The 16,673-nt window shown below is 37.7% G+C and overlaps 1 pseudogene; it reads left to right on the plus strand.

The window, feature by feature from the left end:
• Positions 1–476: 476 nt before the first annotated feature.
• LOC100847756 (small ribosomal subunit protein eS6-like) lies at positions 477–1,221 on the plus strand (annotated as a pseudogene).
• Positions 1,222–16,673: the final 15,452 nt, after the last annotated feature.

A 16,673-nucleotide genomic window follows, 5' to 3' on the forward strand; every position in this document is an offset into this window, starting at 1 on the left:
TACTCAAAATGAGAAATGAACTTGAAAACTGGAATGAGTCCAGGGAAATCATAGGGTTCCTGCAGAATAGTTTAGAGAAGCATTTCCACATCCCCAAACATACTGAACTCCAGTAGAAAGTATTTTGTGCCTGAAAATGATGTTAAAGTATAATTGTAAATCTCATTGTTAAATAAACTAGCATTCAGGAGAGACAGTAGACCCTACAAGAAAAGAAATCTGCACACCAAAAATGAGATAATTTAACAATCTAAAGGGAACTATAAATACATCTGAAATGGTCACAGATATTAAGGAATTGATGCAACATAAAGTAGAAACAGAATATTTTTAAAAGAAAGAAAAAATTAATATGAGAAATAAATCATTTTCTATAAATGGGAAATATAGTCATTGATACGAAAAGCTGAATATATGGCTTAAATAACAACTCTACTCTTTATCATGGTGCCTTGGAGGCTATCAGCCACTTCAGAATGAAGCTGAAGGCCTTTTTCCTGGCCACTGGCTGCCAGAAGCTCATTGAAGTGGATGATTAATGAAAACTTCGTACTTTCTACGAGAAGAATATGGACACAGAAGTTGCTGCTGATGTACTGGCTGAAGAATGGAAGGGTTATGTGGTCCAGATCAGTGATAGGAATGATAAGTAGGGTTTCCCCATGAAGCAGGGTGTCTTGACCCATGGCCGAGTTGCCTGCTGCTGAGTAAGGGGCATTCCTGTTACAGACCAAGGAGGACCAGAGAGAGAAAGTGCAAATCTGTACAGGGTTGCATTGTGGATGCCAATCTGAGTGTTCTCAATTTGGTATCATGAAAACAGGGGAGAAGAATATTCCAGGACTCACTTATACTACAGTGCCTCATTGCCTTGATCCCAAAAGAGCTAGCAGAATCTGCAAGCTTTTCAATCTCTAAAGAAGGTGATGTCTGCCAGTATGTTGTGCGAAAGCCCCTAAAAAAAGAAGGTAAGAAACCTAGGACTAAAGCACCCAAGATTCAGTGTCTCATGACTCCAAGATTTCTGCAACACAAACGCAGGAGGAATTGCTCTTAAGAAACAGCGTACTAAGAAAAATGAAGAAGAGGCTGCAGAATATACTAAACTTTTGGCCAAGAGAATGAAGGAAGCCAAAGAAAAAGCAGGAACAGATTGCTAAGAGACGGAGGCTGTCCTCTCTGACGGCTTCTACGTCTAAGTCTGAATCCAGTCAAAAATGAGATGTTCTAAGAGTAACAAATAGATAAGTTCAGGCATTAAAAAAAAAAAAAAAAAACTCTATACAGATAAAGATAAAAACCAGTGCTTTAGAAAGCAAATCTAAGGGCATCACACAGAAAATCAGGAGGGAAAAGATAATGGGATAGAGGAAATTAAGAGATAATGAAGAAAGAAGAATTGAAATTTTGTTTTGTTTTGTTTTTTCAAATTTCAGAAGGAAACAACAGAAAGAGTAAAGAGAAAACTTTGGAAAAGACAATGGATATAATTTTCCAGAACTAAAGAAAGATATGATTCCATACACTGAAGAATCGCAGAGTTTTGAACAGGATAAATAGCAATAAATCCACACCTAGCTAGGTGTAGAGCATTAAAACCCTCAAAAACCTACTAAACAACAGGTTACTTACAAAGGAATGGCAGTAGGAAGGTAGAATTCTCATCAACAGATGCCAGTTTAAAGTGGAATAAACATCTCAAAAGGGCTGAATTCTATAAGCAGCTAAAACATCCTTAAAGAGTGAGCACAGAAATTACATTTTCAGACATAAAAAGACTGCAGTTACAATTTCCATATCTGTGCTAAGAGAATTACAAAAGGATAAAACTTTAACAAGATGAAATGTAGTCTGGAAGAAAAGAATAGAAAAAACAAGATGTACAAGTAAGCAAAGAAATCGCTACACATGCTAAATATTTAGTACCTGTTTTAAAAATTATAATAACCAGTGGAGATTAAGTTTAAATCGATTTGGAACTAAAATTCTAGACATTAATAATATGAAAGAGTTAAACTGTCCTAAAGTTCTATTGTTTAAAAACACACATAAAGATATTGTCGTGAAGTCGTGAAGTCACTCAGTTGTGTCCGACTCTTTGTGACCCCATGGACTGTAGCCCACCAGACTCCTCCATCCATGAAATTTTCTAGGTAAGAGTACTGGAATGGGTTGCCATTTCCTTCTCCAGAGCATCTTCCCAACCCAGGGTTCGAACCCGGGTCTTCCGCGCTGCAGGCAGACGCTTTACCGTCTGAGCCACCAGGGAATTTGGTTAACTTTAATTGTCCATGTTGAAAATGTAAAGATATGAATGTGTCAAGATGTATGTATCCGCTTTATTGTTGCTAGACATTCGATTGTTTCCAGTTTGGGACTGTTATGAATAATATTGCTTTGAACATTCTTATGCTTTGTGTGCACATAGGACAATATATGGCAGTGGAAATGAATAAAATACAACATTTCACAACAACATCAATTAATCTCACAAGAAAGAATATATACCCTGTCATCTCACTAAAAAAAAAAACCTGCTAAAACTGGAAAAATTAATGTGTTGGGTTTTTTGAAGTTACGAGTGTTGACCTTTGAGGAGGAAGAAAGAGGAGTCGTGCTTTGGAGGGGCATCAAGGGGACTTCTAAGATATGAGGAATATTCTATTTCTTGATAATAGTTACTTGATATGACATGACTGTGTTCATTTTATACTTCATTTCATTGTACAATTATGACCTGGATTTTTCTGTATGTGTATTATAGTTCAGTAAAAAGTAGTTTTTTTTGTTGTTGTAAGTTTACCACCAAAATAATATAAATAAATTATATAATTTTTCAACCCAGTAAAGGAAGAAAAAGAATTTAAAATATGTCAAAAGAACCAAAAGCAGAAAAGAAATAAAAATAGGATAGAAAAGACAAAATACTATGCCAGAAATAGTTCAAATACATCAAGAATCTTAAGAAATGTGAATGGAATTACATAGGTACTAAAAGACAACAATTATGAAGTTGATTTTAAGAAACTAGCTGTTGTAAATATTGTTTATACATAGAATGGTTCAAAATGAAAGTTACTCATATATGTTTGTTTTCTATAGCTGCTGTGACAAATTACCACAAATTTAGCGACTTAGAGGAAAACTAATTTACTATCTAAAAGTTCTGTAGATTAAAAGTTCAACGTGGGACCTCACTAAAATCGAGGTGTAGGCAGGGCACCATTCTTTTCTGGAGGCTCCTTGTGTTTTCCAGCTTCTAGAGGCTATCTTCCTTGGGTCATGACCCTCCCTCTCCATCCTCAAAGACAGCAACACTGGTTGAGTCCTTCTTTTATCCCATCATTTAGACTCCTGCCATTACATATCTTTCTCTCTCTTCCTTTTCCTCCCACTTCTACTTTTAAGGACCACTGTGATTACGACTGAGCGACTTCACTTTCACTTTTCACTCTCATGTATTAGAGAAGAAAATGGCAACCCACTCCAGTGTTCTTGCCTGGAGAATCCCAGGGACGGGGGAGCTTGGTGGGCTGCTGTCTATGGGGTCGCACAGAGTCAGACACGACTGAAGCGACTTAGCAGCAGCAGCAGCAGCATGAGCTGTTTATATATTTTGGAAATTAACCCCTTGTCAGTTGCATCATTTGTAAATATTTCCTTCCAATCCATTGGTTATCTTTTCAAGCAGTGATTACATTACCCAGGAGAATCTCACTATTTTAGGGTCATCTAATTAGCAATCTTGAATCCATCTGCTCCCTTAATTCCTCTTTGACTTGTAATATAACATATTCACAGGCTCCAGGGTTTAGGACAGGGGCATCTTTGGGAGATCATTGTTCTTCCTACTACAGATATATTTGGCAGATAGTCACCAAAAAAAAAAAAAAAAAGTACAGTGATAGTTATTAATACATGGCATAATAGTTTATAAATCAAAACATGTTAGTAGGGAAAAGGGAGAAGCTACATAATGATAAAATCTACCGAAAAGATTAACAATGTGATTGGTCCAATAAGAATTAAATCTAGGATTCGGACTCAAGTTCTGTGTCTTCTAGTTTGGTATTCCTACCAACAAAAATTTCTAAAGAACACAGACCAATAGAAGGTGGTACTTGAAGCTCTCTGTGCAAGTACTGGTAAATTTCTTGCCCCAAATGAAAATAATAATTATGACCCAGACCACAGGGCTGTTGTATGAAATACCTTAAGGATTGAGGCACACTGCAGCTATCATATAAATGTTAAATAAAAATAATATTTCCTGTATCCTTACTAGGGTTGGGCAAATCCAGATGTATATTGTACTTTTCACATATTTCAAAATATTTTCAAATGTTTTGGTTTGGGTTCAATAAAAACCTCAAGTACATTTTGCCAAGTGCTTTTTCCATTAATTATTCAATCCATTTGTATTTCAAGGGAAATTCAGTCCACATGTTTCTAATTCATTTAGCACTAACTCATCAAAATATTGTTTCTTTCACTGCTATTTTCTGTCCAAGAGGCTTTTCAAGCCCTCCCCTCCTTTTTTTTTTTTAATTTCTTAGAAACAAAAAGATACAGTTTTCCAAGGGCAAATCCTAGTAAACTACCAAAAGATTTACTAAACATTGCAACTAGAATTCTTTGCGTTTCCAAGTCCCCTGTCAGTCTACCCTGGTCCACGTCACCTCTCTCACCTATTCCCTGGTTTCCTTAACTTTTTCTTTCCTTTGATCAGGTTCTTCTTTGTTCTCATTGACCCTCCACAGATTTCAGATTTTCTATCATCGAAGTCCATAGGCCTCTAGACACCTTAATCCTCTTGGTGAACCCCTCCCTTTTAATGAAAACCTTCCAAGGCTGGGGCCAGTGAAATAATGGATTCAAACTGCCTTCCAAAATATCCCCATGGGATCTGTGGCAAACCTTAGAAATAGATATATTTAAAAAATCTGATCTTTTTGAGTGTATACTTTGTCTGTGTGTGTGATATCTTATGTGCAATTAATGTTGTCTTAAAGGTACCTAAAGGGTGAGGAACTTGATACTATGTTCATTGTGAGTGATCCAAAAACAGCAAGAGCTGTGCTGAAGAGTCAGTTCCCAAATCACTTGTGGAGCCCTCTTACCAAAAAGATTTAACCTGAATCTAAGCATAAGAACACTGCGGAGCATTCTACAAGACAACTTCTCTGGACTCTTCAAATATGTTAATGTTATGAAAGACAAATCAAAGCTATCAGGAAACTCTTCTTCTAGATGTAAGGAAATTAAAGAGACATTACAACTAAATGCAGACTGTTACAGTCGATTGAATTCTGGAATTGAGAAAAATATAGGGACATTCTGAGACAGTTGCAGAAATTTCAGAATGTTGCATTTCTTGAGTGTGGGAGTGATGTCATGGTTATATAGAAGGGTTCATATTCATATGCGTATACACACATTTGTGTATATATGAAGAGAGAGTAAATATAGCAAAATGTTATACTTGATAAATCTGTATACACCTACCCACACACACAAACACCCACGTACACAATTATACATATTCACACTCACCTGCACACACTCATACACACCCAGATACCCACACACAGAGGAAATATGTAGGAGACTCTTCTCTGCAAATTTGTCCATCTCAATCCAGAAATCCTTTTCTAAAAAGCCCTCCTTTTAAAAAAAATGAAGTATTGTTGATTTATAATATTGTGTTCGTTTCAGGTAGACAACACAGTAATTCAATTATATATACATAGTTTTTCAGATCCTTCTCCATTATTATAAGACATCAAATATAGTTCCTTGTGCTATGCAGTAAATCCTGTTGTTTATTTGTTTTATATATAGTGGTGTGTGTCTGTTAATTGGCCTTTCCTGGTGACTCAGTGGGTAAAGAATCTACCTGCCAATGTAGGAGATGTAGGAGACGTGAGTTGCATACTCCTAACCATAAGTTTGTTTTCTATTTATGTCTATAAGTCTCTTTTATAAATAAATTCATTTGTATTAATTTTTAGAGTCCACATATAAGCACTATCATATAATATTTGTCTTTTTTCCATCTGACCTACTTCCTTAGTATGATATTCTCTAGGTTCTTCTATGTTGCTGCAAATTACATTATTGCATTCTTTTTATGGCTGAGTAATATTCCATTGTGTGTATTTGTGTATATGATATCTTCTTTATTCATTCATCTGTTGATAGACACTAAGATTGTTTCCATGTCTTAGTTACTGTAAATAGTACAGCTATGAAAATTTGGGTGCATGTGTCTTTTCAAATTAGACCTTTCATATTTTCCAGATATATGCACAGGAGTGGGATTGCTAAATCATATGATGACTTTTATTTTAGTTTTTAAGGAACCTCCATACTGTTATCCATAGTGGCTGTACCAATTTCCATTCTCACCAACAGTGTAGGAGAGTTCCCTTTTCTCCATACCCTCCTGAAAATTTATTGTTTGTAGACTTTTTGATGATGGCCATTTTAACCAATGTGAGATGATACCTCATTGTGGTTTTGACTGGCATTTCTCTAATAAATAGCAATGTTGAACATCTTTTTTTTCATATGTATATTGACCATCTTCTATATATCTTCTTTGGGAAATGTCTGTTTAGTCTTCTGCCCACTTTTTGATTGTGTGTGCTTTTTTTAAATTGAGTTGTATGAGCTGTTTCGGAGAAGGCAATGGCACCCCACTCCAGTACTCTTGCCTGGGAAATCCCATGGACGGAGGAGCCTGGTGGGCTGCAGTCCATGGGGTCGCTAAAAGTCAGACACGACTGAGCGACTTCACTTTCACTTTTCACTTTTCACTTTCATGCCTTGGAGAAGGAAATGGCAACCCACTCCAGTGTTCTTGCCTGGAGAATCCCAGGGACGGGGGAGCCTGGTGGGCTGCCGTCTTTAGGGTCACACAGAGTCGGACACAACTGAAGCGACTTAGCAGCAGCAGCAGCAGCAGCATGAGCTGTTTATATATTTTGGAAATTAACCCCTTGTCAGTTGCGTCATTTGTAAATATTTCCTTCCAATCCATTGGTTATCTTTTCATTTTGTTTATGGTTTCCTTTGCTATGCAAAAACATTTAAGTTTGGTTAGTTCCCATTTGTTTATTCTTGTTTGCTTTTTTTAAATTAATTTATTTTAATTGAAAGAATAATTGCTTTGCAGTATTGTGTTGGTTTCTGCCAAACAGCAACATGAAGCAGCCATAGGTATACATATGTAAACATTTAGATCTTTGATGTTGACTGTTTTACCAATTATGCCAAGTTTAATATGTGTAAATGTTAGTTATTGATAATAGTATTGCTGTGTGTATGCGTAGGCATTGTAAAGCAGGAATTCTCAATAGTTAATGGAGTGATGGGCTCTCAGAAGAATAAGGATCACCTGAAAATGTGTGTACCTGCATTTTTCAATAGAGTACACATAATTTTGATCACATGTACAAAGGAAACTATGAGATTTTTAACTGCTTAAAGAATCATCTAATTGAGTATTTTGTTCATGAAGAGAAACCTCAGATAAACCTCTAATTTGTAATTTCTAATAATGCCTGTGGCACTTTATGCCAAGAAATACACAGTAGCTAGTAGCTATTTACAAGAAATCCATCAGTAAAATTGAAGTCTCTTCACCAGCTACGCATACTAGCTGTCAGTATGCATAGAGACTCCTCTTTGAGAAGCTCAACCCATTGGTAAGATACCTAATCACTTTACGAGCTAGAAAAAGGAAAGAAAGACAGTGGAAAGTTAAGTGGCCAAACAGTGGCTGGGCTTGTACATTTTAAAGATTGCAGCATGCAGCCCCCCAGAGTATGAAAGGAGAACTGACTGTGCCTTCCAATTAGAACGGAATTAATCTCAGCAGTGTGACTTTTGTTTTGGAAGGGGATTTGGGACATCACTGGTTTATGGGACACAATTGTACACCAGGTGGTCCTAGTTAGGTGAGAGGCTTTATGTAAAAATAATCCTTCTTTGGCCTTATTCAACATAATAAAACCACTAAGACGTTTTCCCATATGAAGTATTTCTACAGGCACATTCAAAATGTTAATCCCCATTTTTATATGCATTTTTCATGACTCCTAAGAAGTTAACCAGGTTGGGAAATTTGCAAAAACTGATCCCTTGACAAACTCATGGGATGCTTTTATCATCACAAATTTGTTTGTTTTCATGTGAGCCCAAAGTCCTTTAATAACATCCCTCACTGTGTCATCACAAATAGGGTCAAATATTGTTATCCTAACCTTACAAATGAAGGCAAGGGTCTCACGTTGACTTTTAAAGGCTATCAAGTTCTGAGTTAGTACTGTACCTTTATTCACCTCAGATAAACCATCCAGAATTTTATCCATGCTGAAAATTCTTTATAATACAAATTTCTGTTAATAAAAGTAAATAACAGACATTTTTATGCTACAAATACAATATCATACAATACATATTATATGTAAAGGTGTATATGTGAATACATCTATAATATAATACTTAACATTTGGAGCAATCATCTGAGGTCCTGAGCATTTCTGAAGTGTCTGCAGAATCTTCACTAACAGATGAAAGCTGAGCTCAGGAGAGTTTAATTTTCACAGAATTTGGTGCAGGGAAAAATTTCAGACTGGATTTGAATTCTGAAGTCACCTTTATTATTTATGTAACCTTGAGAAAAGTTATTTGGTCTCTCTGAGCTTTATCTGTTCCCTTATTGGGCTTTTATGAAGACCAAGAGATACATCTTTTGATTGCTCTCATGCAATTAGATTATTCAATTAATGCTTTTTCTCAGTGCCTCATGGTAGAGTTCACCTACATCTTGGCCATTTAAAATAGAAATATATACTTTCTTCTCTATTTCAAGTGCCAGTCATCTGTATGAGTATATATGGATATTTTAGGCACAGCAAAAAGAATGAAACTACAGCTTTTGTCCATGTCCTATACCACATTAGTAAAAGTGTCAGGAAACAGTACATATGATTAATGCTGCTGAAATAGGCAGGAAATTATTCAGGTGGATTCAATCAACTCAGCCAAACATATAGGTAGCTTATTAAAATTTAGACAAAAGTCTACAGGCACTTAATACATAACGATGACTCTAGACCTAAATTAAGAGTGCTCCCCACCCCCAAGCACCCCAGCCCCTACAACTTACTGCCTAGAAGCAGCCACTCCTCTTACAGCTGAGTTATTGAGCTGATTTTCAGCTTTTTCCCCTTCTCTGAAAGTCAGACATGTGACCTTCCTAAGCCCTAACCCAAAGCCCTTGCTGAGACGCTGCGCCGTGGAGTTTGCCCTTGAAGCTGTCTCTTTCCAAAGCAAACCAACGGGAGATTGACAACACTGCTGTCTCAACTACCCCTCAAACCTGTGAGCTCTGCCACACTGCCCGGGATTTTGAAGAAAAAGTGACACAGTATGGACTTAACGGGGATGTAAGGAGAGAGTTTTCTAGACACAAGATCCCACATCTGACTCACTACGGTGAAACTACACTTTGGATATTTAAAGCAGTCTTTGAGATAACACAGTTAAAGTGCTTTTTCAGAGTTAAATTTCCTTGGTTACCATTATGCAGCAATAGGTATGGCCTCTTCCCCTCCCGCTCTATGGGATCACTTCACCTAGGTTTAAGAAAGACAGGTCTCCTCTCCTGGCCAACCCTAGTCTGAAATTCCCTTAATTACCACAAAGGGGTTCACTGCTTTTAAAATTAGCTCAGAAAGAAAGCTCAATGTGGCACTAAAAGCTCTGTCTCAAGTCCCAGTTCTGGGCTTCACCCGCCATAGGGCCTTAATAATAATAATAATAATACAATGACCTGTCTGTGGAAAGCACCTCCTGTTCAAAGAGTAACAAATTATGTTTGTGGCAGATGGGACTTTTGAGAACTGCAGAGACTATAAAGATTTTAAATAGAAATTTAAATCCAGGAATAGTGGCAGCATTAGTGGTCACACCCATCGTAGATCGAATGATCCATCTACTGTGGATTCTGTGTAACAGCACAGTCTGGTGGTATGGGTAAGTGTAATGGAGTTCTAGCCCTAGTTCTTGTATTTACCAGCTGGGTGCTCTTGGGCAAGTTATTGGAACACCCTAGGTCTCTATTCCTCTCATCTGTGAAATGAGGGGATCACACTAGATCAGTGTTTCCCAGAGTGTGTTCCTTGGAGCATTCTATACGTTTTGCTCCCCACTGATTCCCACCTCCACAAAAATGAATAATCTGCAATGAAATCCATTCAAAAACCATCTTTATTATACAAATTTATACTATAAACATCCCAAAGGGATGTTTACTTTTTAGCGTTTTCCAAAATTATTTTCCCACAGTATTATTTTCTGAACAAGAAAGAAAAAAGTACTTAACTAGCAACATACCTGTATCTAGAGTGAGACCTTTTTAAACTGGGTTTATTATGGTATTCACTGGTTGCCAGGTATACTGAAAGCAGAAAATGGGTCGTTTCAGCTGATTGCATTAGTTATTTTCACCTCACTTAATAGCCAGTTCTATTCCTCCAAGCTGCCATTTGGCTTCCGAGGTCTTCCTGAGTCATTCACCAATTGTCTCAGTTAAAAATAGGACCTTGTCATGTGGGCGAGATCACCAACAACAGCAAGCATGACCTTATTTAACGTTGCACACTTGCCCCAGATGCTTCTTTCTCCTGGATGTCTTTGAAAAGCCTACCCAGATCTAGATACTAATCCAGATAATGCATATGTCTCATGTTCAAGTAAGGAAGGAAAAGACCTTTCAACAGAGAAAACAAAAAAATTTTTAAAAATGTAATGACCTCTCCTGATACAAGCTCTGAGGAGGATAAATAAGGTTGTTTGGGGGAATTTTTTCCTGTTAATTTGTTTTTTGCTTTGTTTTGATTTTTAAACTCAGATGGGTATAACAAAACCAGATGCCATTCTTCATAAAATAGTGTGGTGGTCCCTGGGGGATGGAGGGAGGGAAATTGTACTCTGCTGACTTATCTAGATACTTGCCTCAATTTACTGCTGGCTCACTGGGGGACTGTGATCCAATCTCCTATTTTTTTGTGAATATGTAAATATATTTAATTTTAAAGAATGAAAGTACTACAAACACTTGTACATTTTAGGAAAAAGAAGAAAGAATAACCCATAATCCCACCATGTGAACACTGGTAATATTTTTGTGTACATGCCTCCAGTCTGTTATAAACATGCTTCTTATTTATGTAGTTGTAATTCTAATGTATAAAATTGTTTTCATTTAACTTATTTCATTTACATTGTATCATAAGCTTTTTCTCATGATGATATATACCAAAGGTCACATCATTTTTTAATGACTACCTAAAATTTCATCAATTTATTTACTTTACTATTCCTTTATTGTAGGATTTTAGTTACTTCACATTTATAAATTACTCTGCAATAAGCATCTTTGTGCAATTATCTTTTTTTAGAACTTCGGATAACTTTTAAGGTATATTTACAGGGCATGAAATTACTGAGTCAAATGAAATGATTTATTTAGGGATCTTGATATAAATTCTAAACTGCTCTTCAAAACGTTTGGGTCATTGTGATCTCATCACAGTGTTAACAGCTTGGTTCTTAACATTAAAAAAATATATATTTTTACTAACTTAAAAGTATCTCTATTTTCATTCAGATTTCTTTAATTACTAATGAAGGATATACTAACTTTGGAGATCAGATTGTAGTCCTCTCACTGAAAAGAATGCAGTTCTATAAGAATACCTGCCTGCCCCTTAACAATATTTTAATAATTTGCAAGTTGGTAGACTCAATGCTCTAACCCTCAGGTCAAAGTCAGGCCTCAAGTTACAGGGCAATCAATCAAGGAAAGTGCTGCTCTAGGCTTCCAGCCCTGCCCCCTGCCTGAACAGAAGCTGAAATTGCTCTTTACAAAGATTGCCCTGGGTTCCAGCTAGGCATTTTGCAGCTATTATTTCCCTAAAGTTGAGTGTCTCTCTCTGCCCTCATTATAACACTTCAGTTCTGTGTGCTAAATATTCATGGGACCTCTTTTGGGGGCTCAATAATGTGATAGGTTCCTATAGACTCCAAAATGACTAAGAAACAGGCTTGCTGAGCAAGTTTAAATTTAGCACAGTGGGACTGGAACCTGGCTGACCATAGAGTCATCTGGGAAGCCTTCAGAAAAAGAAGTTTCCTGGATTCACCTCAGACCTACAAAATCAGAGGTTTCAGGTTTCTGTATTTCCAGTAAGCCACCTGGGATAAGCCAGGCTCAGTTTCCAGTGGCCTAGAGTTTGCTTCTTAGTAGTGTTCTCAAGCAGAGAAGGCAATGGCACCCCACTCCAGTAATCTTGCCTGGAAAATCCCATGGAGGAGCCCGGTAGGCGGCAGACCATGAGGTCGCACAGAGTTGGACACGACTGAGCGACTTCACTTTCACTTTTCACTTTCATGCATTGGAGAAGGAAATGGCAACCCACTCCAATGTTCTTGCCTGGAAAATCCCAGGGACGAGGAAGCCTGGTGGGCTGCTGTCTATGGGGTCACACAGAGTCGGACATGACTGAAGTGACTTAGCAGCAGTGTTCTCAAAATGACAAAGTTTTTTTATTTTTAAGAATTTTTTTTGACCACTTATAAGAGGATTTATTTTATTTTGTGTGTGTGTGTGTTTTAACTTTATTTTATTTTTTAACTTTACAATATTGTATTGGTTTTGCCATATATCAAAATGAGTCTGCCACAGGTATACATGTGTTCCCCATCCTGAACCCTCCACCCTCCTCCCTCCCCATACCATCCCTCTGGGTCATCCCTGTGCACCAGCCCCAAGCATCCAGTATCGAGCATCGAACCTGGACTGGCGACTCGTTTCATATATGATATTATACATGTTTCAATGCCATTCTCCCAAATCACCCCACCCTCTCCCTCTCCCACAGAGTCCAAAAGACTGTTCTATACAACAGTGTCTCTTTTTTTCAAAGTAAGAACATGAACACGCGATTGTCTATGGGAAGATACGCGAAGTGAAGGAGGAGGAAATCAGCATAACTGTGGGGAAATAATTGACCCCATCAGAACAAAGAGCAAATCGCACAAAGCCTACGGACTCTTACTTTGAAAGTCAGCCCTTTCAAGCCACAGGTGATGTTTCTTGTTTTGCTTTAGTAAAAAGAGCCTCTGGCTTACCTTTTGGCTGTTATTAGAATTCCCTGCCTTTAGTTTTCTTCTCACCACCTACAGTCCAGCCTCCAGGTCACTAGAGTAATCCCCTAAAGCACAGGCAGGCTCCCCATTGTCAACCAAGTAACACCTACCCTTCTTCACCTGACAATCTGGGTCCTTCATCAGCTCTTCAGATCACCTTTCTATCCCCAGTAATGAAATGGGTTGGAGTGCTATTGGGTAAGTTTGCCAAACCGTGCACCCTGTATTCCAGCCCCTCAGTCTAAGTCTCAATCTCTAAAGGCGCTCAGTGTGCCGTCATCCCGTTTCACACCGTCAGTAATACCATCCCTGCCCCCTGGAATGCCCTCTCCCCACATCTGAGTCCAGCTCAAATCTTACATCTCTCCAGAATCAAGTACTTGTATGCCATACCCCTTTAATTTCACCTGCCACTGTTAGCTATCCTTTATGAAATATTCAGTCTACCAGATGTTGATGCACACTACTAGAAGCTTCACCGATATACTAGGTTAGGTATGCTCATTTGTCAGATAAGGCAAATAAAGTTGAGAGAAATTAAACACAGTATATAGGTTACCTAGCTAACAAGGGACAGAACATGGCACCAAAACCAAATCTAATCACAAAGCCTAAACTGTATTTCCTGTTTGATACCTCAATCTCCTGAGACCTCCCATTGCTTGTTATTTATTTGAGAATCATCATTTTCTGCCTTGTGTTAGAGCTAATTCTAAATGATTTGGGCTCCATCTCTGGGGAGCAATTTCTCAATGGCAGGGATCCTAACAGGTGATTAGTGCTTAGTATTCCCTAGAATGCTTCAGTTGTGCCTTTCACTAAATTCTTAGTGACTGTATGTAAAAACCAAATGAATATAGTTGTAGTTTTACTGAGAATTTTTGCTATGAAATAGACTAATTTTCCATAGAACGTATTATTACATATCTAATTTAGTACACTGACTCAGACATTCTAGATAAGTTTGCCCTTAAAATATACAAAGCAGGAAGGCAAAGTCTGACATGAGAGTCAGCTTGCAAAGGGTTGTTTGCCTTATCCCTCAACATTATAAAAGGTCCCAGTGGATTAGCACTTAAAATGTTTTGCATTTAAAGCACTCTAATACTTTTTAAAAAGAGGCCTTGGCTATGATACCACATGGTTAAAAGATAGGAAAATAACTATGTAAACCACATGTGAATATTAACTGCTATGAACACTGGAATGAAATTTGACAGAATAAATTATGTTCTCGCTCCCAAATTAAGGACCCATATCTCATCTTCTGCAGCTCAAATATGCCTTGAAGATGCAAGATGCTAGAATCCCAGGGCATTTCAGGGTCGTCTCATTCTCAGAACAGCCCCTTATCCTGTATTCTACCAAGTGCAGTGCTTTCAGATGCTTTAACATTTTGTGTCATATGTTTCTGAATCATAAACATTGCTTTTGTAACAAAATGACTAAGAGGGTCTGTTTTTTAAAAATAGGTTTGATGCACGATACTGGATGCTTGGGGCTAGTGCACTGGGACGACCCAGAGGGATGGTATGGGGAGGGAGGAGGGAGGAGGGTTCAGGATGGGGAACACATGTATACCTGTGGTGGATTCATTTTGATATTTGGCAAAACTAATACAATTATGTAAAATTTAAAAATAAAATAAAATAAAAAAATCCAGTTCTCAGAGTCAAAGAAAATTCCATCAGGGCAAGGGTTTCTGATGAAGGGAATACTGTTGGGGCCAAGAAGGGGTTAACCCTGAGTCATTCTCCCCCCCACCTCTTCTCTCAGCCTCCCAGATACCATACAGCTGTTGAAAAGTATCTGTCAACAAAACTATTACTGTCTTTCCTGGGATCAACACCATGTCCTGGACCCTCAAGGTCAGCAGAGCTGCCTTCAGAGCTAGGAGAGGCGACAAGCAGAAAGCTTGCAAAACCGGTGAAACCCCAAGCGACACTGGCAGGTGGAGGGTTTTCCCCAACTGCTGTGAATTCTAGAGGGAAAGGTAGAGCTTACAGGGCAGAGGCTGCCCAACAAGATCAAGACATATTTCCACACCCTAAAAACTCTTTCTGGAACAGCCGAAGTCCTTCATCTCCCTTTCTCCCTTCTCGTCCCTCCTCATGCTTCCATTCACTGTAAGGAAAGTGGGTTGTTACCCGAAGCAAATGACTAGACACAGTGTAATAAAATATTGACTAATGATTTGAAAATAACTACTATATGTCTGCTGCTGTGTTAAGCCCTTTTTCTATATCGCCTTCACGAAAAATACCCTGCCAGATAGATATCTGCCTTTTTATAGTTGATAAATCAAGTTAGGGGAGGTTAAGTAGCTCACTTAAAATTGTTGAACTAATAGATGGTGGAGGCAGAGTTTGAACCAAATTCTAACTTTTAAGTCTGTGTATAATGAATGATGTGTCTCCTGCAGGTAAAGAGACTGTCCTAGAGAGGATCTAATACAGGGTCTAATACAGTCTCAATCTCCTGGGACTTCTCATGTGATAGTTTATATTGCCAGAAAGTCATCAGCAGCAGTCATGGTGTGACCTCTGGTGGGATATAAATTATACAGTGTTTCTGAAAGACACTATCTTTATAGACATAAAAACCCTGAAAAATGTGACACACTTTGACTCCACAACTTGAATAAATAAGCATATTCACAAAAATATAGACAGAGGTATTCATTGATGCTACCAATAATATCAAAAATTAGGGGAAAACTCTTCTGTTAAAAATCAGGATCTTAGTTAAATTATGAAATACATTGGAATACTATAAGTCCATTAAAAATAAAATTGTGGAATAAATATACATGGAAATACATTCATGATTAAAATGTTTGAAAATAACATTTAAATGTGATTCTATTTAAATGCATATGTGTATATTCTATCTTTACATTAAAATTACATGCCAAGCTAAGAGCAAAAACTGGGTGGGTGTAGAGTTTATGACTATAGAATCATAAAATCTTGTGGTGGTAAGGACTCTTAGATGTGTTTTATTCCAGAAGTGCCTATCCCAACATGGCTGACAGATAATACCCAGCATCTGATCCTGGGCTTCCACTGTCAGGGAACTCATTAACACCTCCTTTGCTCAGTTTCGATGAATGTTTGTATAGCATGTATAGTTTAAAAAATCTTCTGTCTGCATAGCACAGACCTATGTCATCTTGGGTTAGCAGAAACAAGAGAGGGCAACTATGACCCTTGGAAATAAATGATTAGCTGCTATGAAGCCATTTTATTCCATAATTTCTCTTCAGGGGAAAGATGTTATATAAATCCAACTACGTAAAGCTTATAAAATAGTTTGAGCTTTTCCTAATCACCGGCAATAACAGCTCCATTATCTCTAACCAGCATCAGAATCTGTAACAAGTTCTGGTAAAATGCCCCCAAAAGGTTTTATTTGTTTATGTTAGTGGTACTTGTGGAAAATTCCGCCAGTGA

Source organism: Bos taurus, chromosome 3 (assembly GCF_002263795.3).
Source record: "Bos taurus isolate L1 Dominette 01449 registration number 42190680 breed Hereford chromosome 3, ARS-UCD2.0, whole genome shotgun sequence".
In the NCBI taxonomy this organism is placed as follows: Eukaryota; Metazoa; Chordata; class Mammalia; order Artiodactyla; family Bovidae; genus Bos; species Bos taurus.